Source organism: Otolemur garnettii, unplaced genomic scaffold (genome assembly GCF_000181295.1).
Source record: "Otolemur garnettii isolate 467f Iridium unplaced genomic scaffold, OtoGar3 scaffold00139, whole genome shotgun sequence".
Taxonomy (NCBI): Eukaryota; Metazoa; Chordata; class Mammalia; order Primates; family Galagidae; genus Otolemur; species Otolemur garnettii.
In genome coordinates this window covers 5,121,510-5,124,635 of record NW_003852534.1, presented here as the reverse complement: position 1 = coordinate 5,124,635, position 3,126 = coordinate 5,121,510, and positions in this window count along the sequence as shown.

Genomic DNA, 3,126 nt, shown 5'->3' with positions numbered 1-3,126 from the left:
CGTTCACTTTTCCATCAACGTGTGGGCATTCTCTTTTCTGTCATGGAGGCACTCTGTACGTATTCTTGGCAGAACTCCTTTGATCCTTTTATTTTCTTAAATATGTTGGGCCTGTTTTCTTCTTTTAACTATTCAAATCTTATTGTAATGTAATTCACGTGGGAACATTTCCCTTTCCAAATGAATGTCCTTCCACTCACAATGGAGTTACATTCAGATAAATCCTTCCACGTGAAAAATACCTTAAGTCAAAAATGCATTTAATAGGGTGGCACCTGTGGCTCAGTGGGTAGGGCACTGGCCCCATATACGGAGGGTGGAGGGTTCAAACCCGGCTCCAGCCAAGCTATGACAAAAAATGGCTGGGTGTTGTGGTGGGTGCCTGTGGTCCAAGTTACTTGGGAGGCTGAGGCAGGAGAATCAGTTAAGCCCAGGAGTTGGAGGTTGCTGTAAGCTATGATGCACGGCACTCTACCGAGGGCAACAAAGTGAGACTCTGTCTCTAAAAAAAACAAAAAACAAACAAAGAAAGAAAAATGCATTGAATTCCCCGAACCTTCTGAGCATCATAGCTTGGGCTCGCCTACCTCCAAGATGCTCAGGACACCTACATCAGCCAACCCACCTTTGGGGAAAACCACATAACACAAAGCCAATTTTGCAAAGGTTGCCTGCTGTATTCACATGGGCGTTTTGTGGATGTGATGGAATGCAAAAATACAAAATGTGATATCAGAAAAACTCTGGCACCCCAGGACGCTGCAGAGCATCAGCTCTTTACTCTCATGATTGGGTGGCTTCATGAAAAGACCAAAATTTAACATTCCAACTATGGTTTTTACCAAATGTGTGTCACTTTTGCATCATTATAAAGCTGGAAAGTTGTAAGTCAAACCATCATAACATAGGACAGTGCACATTTGTCTAACAGATGCTTTTCTTTTATTCGTAATCAGCATTCACCAGCATCGAGGTTCTGTGTTTGCCTGGGTTTCGCTTTCACTTGAGGACAAGGTGATTGGTGATAATGACACAAACGCCATTAAAATCTCTGCCTGCCTCCTGACCTACCTGGGAAAGCAGGTGGACACCTGAACACAGGTTACAACAAGATTGAAGCAGTTATCCTGAGCCACAAGGGGGAGGTGTCTGACCTCCACTGTGCGAGATGAAGAGGAATCTCCTGACCCCTAATTGAATGACAAATTGAAGACAAAGCACGCCCACCTGGCTGCTAGCCTTGGTTAACATTCCACATTTTTTTCTCTCCCTCATCAGAGTCACAGGCACTGATATAATGAAATAATTTAACAGACCAAAATGACTGCAGGACATTTTTAAAGATGTAAACCACGTCATCTGTTGCCTTAATCAGTGTGACATCCGCCAATCTGAAGGACACTGGAGGTGAATGTGATAGGGTATGTTTGTGTATATGTTTATTTAATAGCTTTTAGGCTGTCATTTAATCCTTATCTTTGCCAGATACCTGGACAAATGCAAAGAAAACATTCAGCTGAGTCAAAAGTTCACAATTATTAATCAGTCCTTCAAACAATGGCCCCTTTGGTGGGCTGAATTCTCAGAACTGCAGAAATGAAAAATCGTGGTGCTTTGGAGGGCATTTGATTCTTGTCTGGCTGAGTTTATCTCAACTTCGTGTTTACTCTTTATTACCTTTGAGCAAAGACCAAATTGCCTTGGAAGGGTACAACAGCTCTATCACACGGGGCGCTCTTAATTGCTAATACCGTTCATTAATTAGAGGAAGGACAACTGGTCTTGGAGGCTCGCTGGGGACTGAGCAGGGTTAGACCTATCTTGTTGGGTTTGCTAATGACGACTGCCTCTCCTAATTTGCCAGTCAAAGTGACTTTCTCTAATCTGTACTAAATGATGTGACAATCTGAGCATATGGTGACAGCTGTGAAGGCAGGATGCTGCATCCCACTCAGAGGGGCTTGGTGACTCTGGTTGGAGTCTCAGGGGACTGCGGGACGCGGAGAAAAAGGAGCCTGAGATCAGAAGGAAGCAAGTGCTCACACTGCACTCAGAAGTGACAAGGTCCACATGTCCCTTTTGAGACCTTCACAAATAGAAAAACCAAAACATCCCAATTTTTCTTTTTGTTTCAAAATCAAATCCTGCTGGCGGTTCCATCTAGATTTTTAAAGAAGGTGTACAGTAAATAACTGAAGATTTAACTAGCCTTATATTTTAGTCAATACTCAAAAATAAAACAATGTGTTCCTCCCAAGAGGGGCTGCTGTTTGACTGATGTGTTCCAGACTGTTCCTGAACTTGGCCTGCAATTGCGTTTACTTTTCTAAATGCCTAATGCTTGCGGGCTTGGGCGTCTCCATAGACAGCATAGCTGGGGGCACGCATGGTTCAGGGAGACCTGCTATCTGATCACGGAAGGTGAGCTGGCGGTGACCTGGTTTTGAGGGGTTCCAAACTCACCCTGCTTTTGTTTGCTCATCTGTTTCCCACACCCTACCTCTGAGGAAAATCTTTTCTTCCACCTTTTAATAAAAACATAGCAAATAGTTGTTTGCTGGGAAGAGGAGGGATCAGACGGGGTGACTCATCACACACGTGTCATTGCAGAGGCGGGAAATGCATTAAGTTTCTTTAGGAGAATGGACAGTGCTGAGGTCCTGACAGTCTGCTGATGACTTGTTTGTGTTGGAGTAACCAGTAAGTCGGCTGTTAGTCTTTGAGTAATCGCTCCTGTCAGCTTGTTAAACATTAAAAACAAATGCATGTGCTAGAGAAAAGCCATGCCTCTTTTTTAGATAGGGAGTCACTTTTGAAACTCTTTTCACTGCCTGAGGTAGTTGGTGGTCTCCAGGCCGTGGGTTGCCGAGTGTCGCCCTTACATCCACCACGAGGCCCCCTCTGCGGACAGAGTGAGGATGGTGGTGTTGAACTTCTGCCCGGTGAGCCCAGCCCAGCCTCTACTTTGGTCCCCAGGTAAGGTGCTCACATTTCTGGGCACTGATATTATGATGTGCAACACGATTTTCTTCCTGCGGGCTGCTCTGGTTATTCTAATCGTAAAAGTCTCTAAAGGTTAGAGAACTAGAGAGCCCATCAAGAGCTGGGAACAGCATGCAGTTTTTT